Source organism: Acomys minous (genome assembly GCF_964271855.1).
Source record: "Acomys minous genome assembly, chromosome: 3".
Taxonomy (NCBI): Eukaryota; Metazoa; Chordata; class Mammalia; order Rodentia; family Muridae; genus Acomys; species Acomys minous.
The window spans coordinates 83,409,229-83,422,547 of record NC_140485.1 but is presented as its reverse complement, the minus strand read 5'-3'; the positions used below and the strand labels follow the sequence as shown (position 1 = coordinate 83,422,547).

Below are 13,319 nucleotides of genomic sequence, written 5' to 3'. Positions count from 1 at the left end.
GAAGGATCTTGTTCCCACCGTTCATGGGGTCTCCCTTAACCAGCTGCCCTTAGCTTTGACCTGTGCGGTATCCCACCAGCTTCAAGAGACGTTCATGTTTGCTGTTTTGACATCCTAGTATTTGTTGTTTGCGGTGAGGCAGTGCTGTGAAACCATCTTGCTTTAGCAGTTACTTTGCTCTGTGTCCTGGCCCTCCTCCTCTCCTGTTTATTTTCTCACTGAGCTACATCCCCAACCCTACTTTGGTTTTCTTCATATGTTTTGTCAGCCTTTAGCAAAGAGCATGGGAGTTCTCAAGGGATAACTGATACATATTTGTTAATTTGCTCCCACTTTGAGCAGAGACTGGGTGATTCCCCCACCCCACCCCCCCAACCCCAACAGGGTTTCTCTGTGTAGCCTTGGCTGTCTGGACTTGCTTTGTGGATCCACCTGTCTCTGTCTCCCTGAGAGCTGGGATTACAGGTGTGACCTACCAAGCCTGGCTGAGACAGGGTGTTTTTAATTGTTGGAGACAGAGTCTCATTTTGTAGCCCAGGATGACTTCAAATGTGAGTTAGTTCTCTTGCCTCAGGTTCTCAAGTGCTGTGCCTGCTGCTTTTACAGAGGACACAGGTTTGGTTTCTTTCTGTTTGCTTTTTTTTTCTTCTTTTTTTGAGACAGGTTTTCTCTGTGTAGCCTTGGCTGTCCTGGATTCACTTTGTAGACCAGGCGGGCGTCGAACTCAGAGATGTGAGATCTGCCTGTCTCTGCCTCCTGAGTGATGGGATTAAGGGTGTGCATCACCAAGCCCGACTGCTAAATAATACTATATTCCTGAGAATATTTGTAGTTTTTTCAGTAGTCTGTAATGTGGTAGTTTCAGATACTTTTGAAATATGAAGCTAAGTCTCTTGCTTGGCAGCTTGATTTCGCTAAGGGGGTGTGCTTGATGCGTCTGCGTCTGCCTTTTCCCCCCTTCAGTGAAACCTGTTGACAGAAACTCAATCGTGGTTAAGGGGTGCAGGAAGGATCTTGTTCCCACCGTTCATGGGGTCTCCCTTAACCAGCTGCCCTTAGCTTTGACCTGTGCGGTACCCCACCAGCTTCAAGAGAAGTTCATGTTTGCTGTTTTGACATCCTAGTATTTGTTGTTTGCGGTGAGGCAGTGCTGTGAAACCATCTTGCTTTAGCAGTTACTTTGTTCAGTGTCCTGGCCCTCCTCCTCTCCTGTTTATTTTCTCACTGAGCTACATCCCCAACCCTACTTTTGGTTTTCTTCATATGTTTTGTCAGCCTTTAGCAAAGAGGATGGGAGTTCTCAAGGGATAACTGATACATATTTGTTAATTTGCTCCCACTTTGAGCAGAGACTGGGTGATTCCCCCACCCCACCCCCCCAACCCCAACAGGGTTTCTCTGTGTAGCCTTGGCTGTCTGGACTTGCTTTGTGGATCCACCTGTCTCTGTCTCCCTGAGAGCTGGGATTACAGGTGTGACCTACCAAGCCTGGCTGAGACAGGGTGTTTTTAATTGTTGGAGACAGAGTCTCATTTTGTAGCCCAGGATGACTTCAAATGTGAGTTAGTTCTCTTGCCTCAGGTTCTCAAGTGCGGTGCCTGCTGCTTTTACAGAGGACACAGGTTTGGTTTCTTTCTGTTTGCTTTTTTTTTTCTTCTTTTTTTGAGACAGGGTTTCTCTGTGTAGCCTTGGCTGTCCTGGATTCACTTTGTAGACCGGACTGGTGTCGAACTCAGAGATGTGAGATCTGCCTGTCTCTGCCTCCTGAGTGATGGGATTAAGGGTGTGCATCACCAAGCCCGACTGCTAAATAATACTATATTCCTGAGAATATTTGTAGTTTTTTCAGTAGTCTTTAATGTGGTAGTTTCAGATACTTTTGAAATATGAAGCTAATTCTCTTGCTTGGCAGCTTGATTTCGCTAAGGGGGTGTGCTTGATGCGTCTGCGTCTGCCTTTTCCCCCCTTCAGTGAAACCTGTTGACAGAAACTCAATCGTGGTTAAGGGGTGCAGGAAGGATCTTGTTCCCACCGTTCATGGGGTCTCCCTTAACCAGCTGCCCTTAGCTTTGACCTGTGCGGTATCCCACCAGCTTCAAGAGACGGTCATGTTTTGACATCCTAGTATTTGTTGTTTGCGGTGAGGCAGTGCTGTGAAACCATCTTGCTTTAGCAGTTACTTTGCTCTGTGTCCTGGCCCTCCTCCTCTCCTGTTTATTTTCTCACTGAGCTACATCCCCAACCCTACTTTGGTTTTCTTCATATGTTTTGTCAGCCTTTAGCAAAGAGGATGGGAGTTCTCAAGGGATAACTGATACATATTTGTTAATTTGCTCCCACTTTGAGCAGAGACTGGGTGATTCCCCCCCCCACCACCCCAACAGGGTTTCTCTGTGTAGCCTTGGCTGTCTGGACTTGCTTTGTGGATCCACCTGTCTCTGTCTCCCTGAGAGCTGGGATTTCAGGTGTGACCTACCAAGCCTGGCTGAGACAGGGTGTTTTTAATTGTTGGAGACAGAGTCTCATTTTGTAGCCCAGGATGACTTCAAATGTGAGTTAGTTCTCTTGCCTCAGGTTCTCAAGTGCGGTGCCTGCTGCTTTTACAGAGGACACAGGTTTGGTTTCTTTCTGTTTGCTTTTTTTTTTTCTTCTTTTTTTGAGACAGGTTTTCTCTGTGTAGCCTTGGCTGTCCTGGATTCACTTTGTAGACCAGGCTGGCCTGGAACTTACAAAGATCTGCCTGCCTCTGCCTCCTGAGTTCTGGGATTAAAGGTGTGTGCTACCGCGCCCTACTTAAATACGGTTTTTTAATATTGCTATTATATTCTAATATTTTATATTATGAACATAGTGAATTTTTTAATCCTCATGGAATTAAGTTCTCACCTAGCCAAGACTTCATGATCAGACTCTGTTTAAAAAGAGAAGCCAGTGAATGAATTAGATTTGTTCTAAGTAATTATGAAAATTGATAAGGTTGTTATTGACCAGGGAAACCAATACCTCCTGTGAGTGTTTGTAATGCTCTAAATCAGTGGTTCTAACCCTTGGGACCCCTTTTGGGGTCAAACGGCCCTTTCACTGGGTTCACCTAAGACCTTGGAAAACACATTACAATTCGTAAGAGTAGCAAAATTACAGTTATGAAGTAGCAACAAAAATAAATTTATGGTTGGGGTCACCATGACGTGAGGACTCTATTAAAGGGTCACAGCGTTAGGAAGGCTGAGAACTACTGCTCTAATGATGTGTTGGCATGGTTGTTTTCTCTCTGTCTGCCTCTTGACTTTCTCTAACTTTCCCCAGTCGACTATCTGTCTTTCCTTTTTTTTTTTTCTTCCTCTCTTTGGTGTAGTTCTATAGTGAGGTCGCTTTGGAAGTTGAAATGTAGTATAAACTGGCCATAAACTGATCCTTCTGCCTCAGCTTCCTAAATGCTCGGACTGCAGATGTGATCCACCATGCTGACATTTCCATCTCACTTGCTGTGTGTGGTGGCCTGGATGCTTTGATACAGATGTTTTTTGTGAAACTCATAAAGTTGGGAGATACTCAGTAAAGGTCTGGTAATAAAAACATAGTGAACAAGAAGTAAAACAGTTGCTGTTGTCAATGGAAAGGGCTGTGGAGTGGCAAGGGCCCTTCAGACAGAGTGCAGAGATGGCAGAAGAATTTGTCTAAAAACTATCCTTCAGTAAGAGTGATAGGGAGCTGGGTGGTGGTGGCGCACGCCTTTAATCCCAGCACTTGGGAGGCAGAGGCAGGTGGATCACTGTAAGTTTGAGGCCAGTCTAGTCTACTGAGTGAGTCCAATACAGCAAAGGCTACACAGAAACCCTGTCTGGAAAAAAAAAAGGAGGAAGGGAGGGAACATTTGTCAGGTTGATTGGCATAAGCTGAGTTGATCCTACAAAGCCAGGTTCTCTGGTTCATCCATTTCTATCTAGTTGACTCAGCACTTCCACGTGACCTGTATCTTGGGGAACTAAGCAGATGTCTGCAATTTTGTTTTACAGACTTGTTACCCTCCAGATCTGCGACCAAGATGAACCGAGATCCCCAGACTCCCGTACTGCAAACCAAATACCGTGCAAGGCCTGTGACGTGCAAAAGTGCAGCAGAGCAGGAGGCTGAGGAGCTTGAGAAACTGCAACAGTAGGTCCCTGCTCACTTTCAGTCCCACGGGGACAGTGGTGGCTGTTTTCCTTCCCATGAAATGTGTGGCATGCAGTGACTCCGTAGCCTGTGTTCCTGCCTCTCTGACTGAGAGTGGGACCATGGAGGTGCCCTGGAGCATCATCTGATAAACACCCAATTCAGTGCAATGTAATGGGGGTAGCAGAGCCTCACTTTGGATTCTAATTGAGAATAAGGTTAGTCTAGGTAGACCACACCTTTGCCTGATTATCAAAGCACCTGCAGCTTGACTCTCGGGAGAAGCTGGAACTTAATGTAGTCAGCACTGAAGCTCATCTCCCTGCACCGGCCATGATCGTTATGGTACTGGGGTGAAACCCAGGGCCCATGTGCACGTAGGACAAACACTGTGCTGTTGTTTTCAAGTAGAGCCTCACTGAGTGGCTTGGGCTGGCTGTGTAGCTCAGGTGTGTCTTGATTATGTTAGTCTCTTGCCTTGGCCTGGATCTCTGGGATTACAGACCTAGGTCGTCAGCCTGCAGGGGTTCATGTATTCCTAGCGAGCCTCAAAATTGCTATTAGCCAAAGGTGACTTTTTCATTTTATGTGTATGGGAGTTTTGCTTGCATGTAATGTTTCCTTATCACTGACATGCCTGGGGCCCATGGAAGCCAGGGGAGGCTTTCTGTCCTGTGGAGCTGGAGTTACAGATGGTTGTTAGTCACCACGTGGATCCTGGGAATTGAGCCTTGTCTGGAGTAGCAGCCAGTACTCTTAACCTAAGACATCTCTCCAGCCCCAAATTTGAATTTCTGGTCCTCCTCTCTCTGCCTGCTGAGTGCTAGGATTACAGGCACCTGCCTCCATGGAGCCCAGCCCCAGCCCCAGCCCCAGCAGGGTTTTGATGATGTCATTTACTCTTTTTTCAGGAGGTGAAGAACATGGCTGTGGAGAGGATGGATTTTGTGTACATGGTGGACCATCTTACTGCTTATTTATAGGTTCTGTTCTACTTTGTGCAGATTTTATCTGATTTAAAAGCATTTTGTATTTATTACTTAAATTTCTTTGTTACAGATACAAATTCAAAGCACAGGAATTTGATCCCAGGATCTTGTGACCCTTTAAAAAAAGGTTATTTCAAGTCAAGTTGGAAAATGTAGGCTGAGCCTTTCTATCGTCAGCAGCAAGAGTACAGACCGGGCTTCAGCAGCGCCTCTGTACGCTGTCCGGGTCCATGCAGTTGTCTTCCTTAGTGCCATAAGGAGGGTCCCTGCCTCACAGAACAAAGATCGAATCCCACAGCCTGGGGCTGCTTCTCATTTGTACTGTGACTAAAACAATAGACTTTATTTTATGGTTAAAATACATATATAGAAGGGGTGGTGGTGGGAGACCAGGTGGAAAGTGAAAGCTGTGCCAGAACAAAACCCGAAATTCTAGTGTCTGAAAGAAGTGCGATTAAAGCCAAAAGTTTGTGTAAAATGATTTTTAAAAACCTGGCATTCCCCAGCTCTCAGGCACGTTGCCACATACGCGTCTGAGAAAGGTTCTCTCTTATATGACGCAGAGAGCAGCTTCTACTGGAATCGCGTGGAGAATTTGGGAGACACAGGCACTGTCAGGGGAAGTTCACTCGATTTCACCTCCATTGCTGGGTACTTGCGGATTGGGTTTGCCTTGTGCACCTGCAGTGAAAGAAAAGCAAAGTCACCACAGGAAACCTATCCCGCAGAGGATGTCAGATCTTGTTGACAGCTTCAGAGCCTCCCCACCTTCAAGTCTCTGAGTAACAGGAAACTATAAAGAACTCTTGCCAGACACAGCAACGCACACCTCTAGCCCAGATCCCAGGAGTTCAGCACCCCTGCCTAGACTACGTGGTGAGACAATGTCCCCAAACCAAATGAAACCAAAACAGTCTCTGAGCAAGTACGCTGGAAGGCATTTTGTCCATTTGACACAAGCCAGGCTTATCTTGGAAGAATAAACTTCAACTGAAAAAACATGGCCAAACAAGCCTTTTTTTCCCCCCAAGATGCTTTCCGGTTTTATCACAGCAACAGAAAGCAAACGGAGACACAGACAAAGCAATATTTACTCCTGAATATGTGTATGAACCCGAAAGACAGGACGAGTAAGTCAACGTTCAAAGCAGCACAGCCTAGCAGAGAAGCAACGGACCTTTTTTTAGACCCTAAAGAAAACCTAAGCTTTCCTCTAATATTCCAAACTGGCAGTCACTAGCCTCCTTGTGCCAGACAGATTACTTAATTTCTTGCACAATAAATATTTTATGGGGGGGGGGGTCTTGCAAGAATCAGTGAAAAGCATTGATTTTAATAGTAATTTTATATAAAAAGTATGTATACATATACTTTTTAAATTCAAGTGTTTTTATATATTTAAATATATGGTATCTTTATATAAAAAGTTCCCTGGCTGAGGTGTGGTGATACATGTCTGTAATCCCAGTACCTGCAAGGGGAAGGCAGAGGCAGGATGACGACCGCAGATACTGCTCAAAACAAACAAATAAACAAGCAAACAAACAGGGTGGGGGTGGAGGGGTGAGGGTTGTGGGGAGAGGTTCCCTTTGAGGAATCAGAGAATTGTATTCTGCAGATTACACAGGTGAGACACCTACCTTCCCCTTCTGCATTTCTTTCATTTTCTTTTCCTTCTGCAGCTGGCGTTCTTTGTCTCGGGTGTCAAAGGAGAAGGGGCATACCTCCACATTTCTTGCCCCTGGGATGTGGGGCTTATAAGGCACTCCATAATGAGGTACAGGTTGAGCTCTTATCACTACTGGTTTATCCTCTTCCTAAGAGAGAAACTATGGGTTAGAAGCAAGACTCCTCCTTTGGCCCCAGCTCACCCTCTTCAGAATGTGGGAAAATCCACTAATTAATACAAGTCCACAGCCCTGGGTGGCCTAGCTTCCTTTTCTTTCGAGGACAGACAATGCCAATTCAGCAGCCACATCATGGATCAAAGCAATGTAACAGCATTTGGTAAATGACTATCACAATTACTTGGTTCAAATCTCAAATTTCTCACAGGAATGCTGGGATAGCTAAGTGAGGTCAGAGAGATAAAATGAAGATCAGAAGAAAGGTGCTAAGTAAGCATGCTTACACCTTAGACTCTGACTCAGACTCCAGACTCCACTCCAACATGTGACTGGAATTAATGGTTGCCAAACCCAGAATAGGACCAAGTAAGTTGTTTGGGTTCAAGCTAGTAACATAAGATTACCATGTATTTTAGTTCTAATTGAACCTATAAAAAGGTTTATGCTGAGATCTGCTATAAAATTACCCTAACTCTGGATATTTATAGATAAAATGGGAGATGTAATAAGAAGCTAGCATGATCAATGACAGTTCACATTTTACCGTTCTATGAATCATCACCTTTAGTCACCTTTGTGACCCTTGGGTGTTAAGGACAATACAATGTAACTGCTTGGTATGAATTTTAAAGGTCCTTTAATAACAGTGACAATAATTCAGGGAACTCTTGACCATGTTACAAGGACAGCATGATCTCAACGCTCTAATGCTTAACTTTCCTGCTCTTCTCATAGCTTGTAACCCACTATCACCGAAAGCCGAGCCCCACCCACTACAGTGCACTAGAGGGACAAGGCAGATGATCAGACACCCGTGTCAGGCTTACAGACAAGAGCTGACTGCCTCTGGACCCCATTAAGTGTAAAGACTCAGAGTGGTCATATAGAAGGAAAAAAGGGGCCCCCTCTCCCTGGGGGAGTCACCTCATCTTCTCTGGTGGGCACTCGGATCCTGTTCTTCAATGCAAAAACTGGTGACTTGGGGACAGTAGCTGGAATTATTTTCTTTTCAGGAACACCCTAGAACACAACTCAATTAGACATCCCATGTCTAACTGAAATACTAAAAACTGGGAAGCTAAAAAATACTAAAAAGTCAGGAAGATAAAAGCTGGATGAGGGGCCACTTGCCAAACAAGCCTGACTCAAAGTTGTCCTGTGATCTCCACATGAGCACGCAAGGACTAACACTCATATAAACGTCACTCGCGCACACGCACGCGCGCACACACACACACACACAATCTGTGCCAAGACAACAGAAGCCTCCACTGCCAGCACTGCTAGGACTCTAGAAGAAGCCCCACTCAAGGAAACCAACTGAGAAATGTGTAAATCCCTTAAACAAAATAGTGTAGTGTTTACAGGTAACCTATGCACACCTTTCCATATATTTCATGTCATTAGCATATTGTTCATAATTCTTAACACGACGAAAATGTGTTGAGTGCACTTATCATATTATGTAGGGAATATTAGCCAAGGAAAGAAGCCTGCATATGATCAGTACAAATGTTATCTCTTCCATCCATAGTTAGCTGAATTCACAGAAAGAGAACTCAAAATTGTAGTTGATGGTACCTGTTAAACCTCACTGTGCTTAAGTCAGAAGCTCCCCTCCTGTGCCTTGTCTGTACGTGCTGTAAAGCTGGTGTTATTTCAGTCCATGAATCTCCAGTACCCAGGGAGATCTTATTCATTTAAGGCCATCAGTAAATGTTAGCTAACTGAATACAGGACGGCTTGCACCTTGGATTCAGAGGCTCCTGTGGGAGCCTGTCGACTCAATAATACCGCAACCACTCAGCACAGGCTTCAGTCTTACAGTGGCCCCGCCCACAGAGTCTCTAGCCCAGGATGGCCTTAAGCTCCCTAAATAGCTGGAGATGACCTTAAATTCCTCCTGAATATTGGGATTACAGATGTCCATAAATCCTGGTTTATGTGATAACCAGGACTGAACCCAGAGCACCCACATGCTAGACAAGTGCTCTATACTCCTACCTCTGGGTTTTTCAAAGCCACTTTATGGGGCATATAAGATACTCGTGTGATATTTACTCTAGTTTTATTTTTTAAAGACAGAATCTCATTATAAAGACCAAGCTGAAGTAAAAAATTAAAATTAAAGGGGGGGCACTGGAAAGATGGCTGAGATTAAGAGCACTGACTGTTCTTCCTGAGGTCCTGAGTTCAACTCCCAGCAACCACATGGTGGCTCACAACCATCTATAATGTGATCTGATGCAGAAGAAAGCAGCTTCCTTCAAGGCTCACCCAAACACCGTCATCTTCCAAGAGCCCTTTGTTCCCAAGAAAGAGAAGAAGTCAGCTGCTGGTAGTGTTCTGTGTGCTCGTGCGGGTGGGACAGAGTGCCACGCTTTCCGGGGACGTACTTAGGACTCAGCTAGGGGAGAACGGCGGCGCTGTGTCAACAAGAGATGCTTTATCTGAGGGCATGGTAGCTTTCCTCCCTCAGGCCCAGGCTTTTGTCGCCTTTGCTGGACCCCTAGTTCCCTTTGTGTTAAGTCTGTGGGGCAGACTGATAGAACAGGAACCGAGGCCGATGCAGCTGACCACACCCAACGGGGAGCAAGTGGATGAGGGATGGTGCCGTTGGGCAGTGTGGCAGGAGGTTGGGACTCTTCCTTCTGACCCCAAGTCCCTGTGTAGGAGAGTGTAGCTGCCCCACCACCCGCGGCTCTTAGACTAAATGATTTCCAGAGGCCTTTCCGACTTCTCAGCATTCTGAGTCTGTGGCGCGGCCTAGCTCCATCTTCCTCCTCGGCAGCTTCTGGTTGCTAGCCATGTCTTTCGGGTTGGCCTACTCCTAGGGCCTTATGAGTACTGCACATGCATAGATATCACCTGAGGAACAAAAAGGAGGAGAGTAAGTTTCCTACCAGCACCTCACTGACTGGAGCCGCTTCCAGAGTCACTGGCACAGCAAGAGGTATTGTTGTTTGTTTCTTTGTTCTTGTTTTTTCTCTATTTAAAAAAAAAGATTTATTTATTATGTCCTGCATGTACACCTATAGGGCAGAAAATGGCATCAGATTACATTACAGATGGCTGTGAGCCACCATGTGGTTGCTAGGAATTGAACTCAGGACCTCTGGAAGAGCAGTTAGTGCTCTTAACCTCTCAGCCATCTCTCTATCTCCCTTCAAACCCCCCCCCTTTTTTTTTTACTTTCAAGTCAGGGTTTCTCTGTGTAGCCTTGACTGTCCTAGACTCATTTTGAAGACCAGGCTGGCCTCAAGCTCACAGAGATCCACCTGTTTCTGCCTCCCCAAGTGTTGGGATTACATTCACGCACTATCACACCTGGTTGAAATAGTCAATGCTGACAAGTTTGTATAGATTTGAAGGTGAACAGATGAAAGGATTTCAATTGTTTTTGTTTTTACAAAAACAAGTTCTGCAAGAAGGTAATGTCTAAAGACTCAAAACAATGTAAAACCAAGCTATCAGGAGAATATGGCTAAGCAGTATTGTTTTAAATGAGAATCCCAGATCGTTCTATTTTACCAATAAAGACACAGGAACCAGATGCTGGGTGAAAAACCTGCTAGCTCAGAAAGGCAGAGAAAGCACCCAGCTCACGTCCCGATGGAGAAGGCCCAAAAGTCTCACCAGCTCAGTTGACAACCCAGGAAGAAAAGGTCAAAAACCCCAAGGCTTGCTAGCTCAGAGTCCAAAAAGCCAAAGGCCAAGGCGCTAGGGCGCTAGAGACTAAGAGCCTGAGAACTAAAGCTAAAATCCCGAGAGTGGAAAATGCCAAAGACCCCTTCTGCTCTCTAATTCCAGTCAGCTGGCTTTAACTTTATTAAATCCTGTGTCCAGGAAGATCTTGGATTGAAGGTGTGTGCTAGGACTCAGCCACACCAAACAAAAGATAGGTTTTTACAGTTCACAATCTGAGGGACCATACAGGAATCAAATACAATCTGAGGGATCAATCACATTGAGATAAAATATTCTGTAACAAAGCTGGGTTGGTGGTGCATGCTTGTAACCTTAGCATTTGGGAGGTAAGGGTTCGTATCTACAAATTTTCTATTACGCATTGTTTCTCACTTTTTTAAGGTGGCCACATGAGTTGCTTTAAATGCAGTTTTTCTCTTCTTACTGCAGTGCTGGTGATTCAGCTAGGCAAGCACTCCACTGCTGTGCTGCTGTGTTCTCCTTAAATACCATTTCTTGGTTTTGGGTTTTGTTTTTTGAGACAGGGTTTCCCTGTGTAGCCTTGGCTGTCCTGGGCTCACTTTGTAGCCCAGGCTGGCCTGGAACTTACAAAGATCCGCCTGCCTCTGCCTCCTGAGTTCTGGGATTAAAGGTGTGTGCTACCGCGCCCTACTGAAATACGGTATTTTTAATATTGCTATTATATTCTAATATTTTATATTATGAACATAGTGAATTTTTTAATCCTCATGGAATTAAGTTCTCACCTAGCCAAGGCTTCATAATCAGACTCTGTTTAAAAAGAGAAGCCAGTGAATGAATTAGATTTGTTCTAAGTAATTATGAAAATTGATAAGGTTGTTATTGACCAGGGAAACCAATACCTCCTGTGAGTGTTTGTAATGCTCTAAATCAGTGGTTCTAACCCTTGGGACCCCTTTTGGGGTCAAACTGCCCTTTCACTGGGTTCACCTAAGACCTTGGAAAACACATTACAATTCGTAAGAGTAGCAAATTACAGTTATGAAGTAGCAACAAAAATAAATTTATGGTTGGGGTCACCATGACGTGAGGACTGTATTAAAGGGTCACAGTGTTAGGAAGGCTGAGAACTACTGCTCTAATGATGTGTTGGCATGGTTGTTTTCTCTCTGTCTGCCTCTTGACTTTCTCTAACTTTCCCCAGTCGACTATCTGTCTTTCCTTTTTTTTTTTCTTCCTCTCTTTGGTGTAGTTCTATAGTGAGGTCGCTTTGGAAGTTGAAATGTAATATAAACTGGCCATAAACTGATCCTTCTGCCTCAGCTTCCTAAATGCTCGGACTGCAGATGTGATCCACCATGCTGACATTTCCATCTCACTTGCTGTGTGTGGTGGCCTGGATGCTTTGATACAGATGTTTTTTGTGAAACTCATAAAGTTGGGAGATACTCAGTAAAGGTCTGGTAATAAAAACATAGTGAACAAGAAGTAAAACAGTTGCTGTTGTCAATGGAAAGGGCTGTGGAGTGGCAAGGGCCCTTCAGACAGAGTGCAGAGATGGCAGAAGAATTTGTCTAAAAACTATCCTTCAGTGAGAGTGATAGAGAGCTGGGTGGTGGTGGCGCACGCCTTTAATTCCAGCACTTGGGAGGCAGAGGCAGGTGGATCACTGTGAGTTCGAGGCCAGTCTAGTCTACTGAGTGAGTCCAATGCAGCAAAGGCTACACAGAAACCCTGTCTGGAAAAAAAAAAAGGAGGAAGGGAGGGAACATTTGTCACGTTGATTGGCATAAGCTGAGTTGATCCTACAAAGCCAGGTTCTCTGGTTCATCCATTTCTATCTAGTTGACTCAGCACTTCCACGTGACCTGGATCTTGGGGAACTAAGCAGATGTCTGCAATTTTGTTTTACAGACTTGTTACCCTCCAGATCTGCGACCAAGATGAACCGAGATCCCCAGACTCCCGTACTGCAAACCAAATACCGTGCAAGGCCTGTGACGTGCAAAAGTGCAGCAGAGCAGGAGGCTGAGGAGCTTGAGAAACTGCAACAGTAGGTCCCTGCTCACTTTCAGTCCCACGGGGACAGTGGTGGCTGTTTTCCTTCCCATGAAATGTGTGGCATGCAGTGACTCCGTAGGTTGTGTTCCTGCCTCTCTGACTGAGAGTGGGACCATGGAGGTGCCCTGGAGCATCATCTGATAAACACCCAATTCAGTGCAATGTAATGGGGGTAGCAGAGCCTCACTTTGGATTCTAATTGAGGATAAGGTTAGTCTAGGTAGACCACACCTTTGCCTGATTATCAAAGCACCTGCAGCTTGACTCTCGGGAGAAGCTGGAACTTAATGTAGTCAGCACTGAAGCTCATCTCCCTGCACCGGCCATGATCGTTATGGTACTGGGGTGAAACCCAGGGCCCATGTGCACGTAGGACAAACACTGTGCTGTTGTTTTCAAGTAGAGCCTCACTGAGTGGCTTGGGCTGGCTGTGTAGCTCAGTGTGTCTTGATTATGTTAGTCTCTTGCCTTGGCCTGGATCTCTGGGATTACAGACCTAGGTCGTCAGCCTGCAGGGGTTCATGTATTCCTAGCGAGCCTCAAAATTGCTATTAGCCAAAGGTGACTTTTTCATTTTATGTTTATGGGAGTTTTGCTT

At 45.3% G+C, this 13,319-nt stretch overlaps 1 protein-coding gene and 1 long non-coding RNA gene across 2 annotated transcripts in view; both read left to right on the top strand.

Annotated features, from left to right (window-relative positions):
• Positions 1–13,319, top strand: part of LOC311594415 — a 161,780-nt gene that overhangs the window by 28,017 nt on the left and 120,444 nt on the right. The gene's annotated exons all lie outside the window — the stretch shown is intronic.
• LOC311594399 (targeting protein for Xklp2-like) overlaps positions 1–13,319 on the top strand; it is a 35,822-nt gene that overhangs the window by 5,590 nt on the left and 16,913 nt on the right. Inside the window, exons 2-3 of the mRNA XM_084776041.1 lie at positions 4,017–4,155; positions 12,575–12,713. The gene's annotated coding sequence lies outside the window, so the exon portion shown is untranslated. The remainder of the gene's footprint in view (positions 1–4,016; positions 4,156–12,574; positions 12,714–13,319) is intronic.